The sequence below is a fragment of the Dipodomys ordii genome, unplaced genomic scaffold (assembly GCF_000151885.1).
Source record: "Dipodomys ordii isolate 6190 unplaced genomic scaffold, Dord_2.0 Scaffold111, whole genome shotgun sequence".
Taxonomy (NCBI): Eukaryota; Metazoa; Chordata; class Mammalia; order Rodentia; family Heteromyidae; genus Dipodomys; species Dipodomys ordii.
The window spans coordinates 137,767-139,531 of NW_012267327.1; the positions used below are offsets into that span (position 1 = coordinate 137,767).

Below are 1,765 nucleotides of genomic sequence, written 5' to 3' on the forward strand. Positions count from 1 at the left end.
GTTTTAGAAGGAAAGTCAAGCATTACCTGGCCACCCAAGTAATTTGTTTCCTTATTTTGAGATAATAATTATTTTTAGTTGTAAAAACAAAATTAGCCACATGCATATAGTTTACCAGTGTTTTATCACTCTCTTATTTGGATATGTTGATGCTTGCTTTGCCACTCAGCATGTAAGGATTTCTACTTTATTATCTAGCTCTTTGTAAGATTGAAATACGAAACACAATAGTTTATATAATATGCAACATATGTTTATGGCAGTACACATAAACTGTGTTTATATATCAGAGTTCTTTAAGGCAATAATAATGCTATTCTATTCTCCAAATTTAAGAAATCTTGAGTTATAATTATGTTTGAATAGCCTGGGAACATTTACAAAAGCTAGATATGCATCTTGGCTGCTAAACTTATTTACTGTATGAAAACAATTTCTGAGTCTCACTCTCATTTTAATTTTTTGTTTTGCCAGGGATTTGCAAATCTTCTTGTTAGGGTATAAATGAAATTTATGTAAAATAATCTAAGTATGGTATCATTAGATTTTTTTCACACAAAATGTTCCCTCCTTATAAGTATGTTCAATTTAATGTTCCATGTAAGCATACTGAAGTACCTGCAAGAGTGTGCAGTATTTCTCAGTTTGATACACGTGTTCACACTTATTGGTTCTCATTTCTTGGATACTTGTTTATATCAACATAAACAATTCCAGCTTCTTCTATAATAACTCACACTGAAGAAGGTTGACTATGTTGAAAGTTAAATTCAAGCTTTCTAAATTACTTTTGTGTACAAATTCCTTAGAGAATTGTTAATACATTGCTAAATGATCTCACTTCATTTTAATCACACTCTTCAAAGAACCCTGAATGACAAGAATCATGATGATTATTGGCTTCCTACTGGGTCTATTTATGGGATGTGCTGAGGCCCCATACTTTCTTCTCTGAGAAGAAACCATCAAATGACTAATGTTATATGGATCTTTGGTGTGTAGCTTGAAGACAGTGCTTGTCTAAGAGATTAGTGATATAATCCTTCCCATTTTTTGTAAATTTTATTGCATTTTCTCATTTTATACATAGGTGAAGGAAAATGTCTACTAAAAAAACAATTGAAGGATGATTACTGGTACTTGTTTTTTTTTTTTTTTGGGTGGGTCAAGGGGCTTGAATTTTGGGCCTGAATGCCTTCGCTCAGCTCTAGGCTAGTGCTCTATCAGTTGAGCCACAGTGTCACTTCTGATTTTCTGAGTGGTTTATTGGAGATGAATCTCATGGACTTTCCTGCCTGGGCTGGCTTTGAAACCAAGATTCTCAGATCTCAGCCTCCTGAGTAGCTAGGATTACAGGCGTGAGCTACTGACACCCAGGACTCGCACATCTTAATTTTGAGAAATCTGCAGGAAGAAACTCCTAACCCTTTGTGCTTTTAGTTTCTTTGTCACACAGGGACTTGTGCATTGGCCTTGCTGGATTCTTTTTTTTTTTTAACCTGGCTGGATTCTAACCTGAGATTTTCCTTTCTCCTTCTCCCCAGTAGCTGGGATCACAAGCATCTTTTTCAATGTCATGCCCAGAATAAGTCATCATTGTTTAAGGGAATTCTTCCTTTAGAAAAACCTGTCTGCTAATCTCTGGAATTCCTTTTTGTTCTTGAAATTATTTTTTTTATTTTTATTGTGAAAATACCATATAGAGGGGTTACAATTACATGGGAAAGATAATGAGTACATTTCTTATTAAGCATTGTTGCCTCCT

At 34.3% G+C, this 1,765-nt stretch overlaps 1 pseudogene; it reads left to right on the top strand.

The window, feature by feature from the left end:
• LOC105994867 overlaps positions 1-1,765 on the top strand; it is a 40,233-nt pseudogene that overhangs the window by 1,237 nt on the left and 37,231 nt on the right.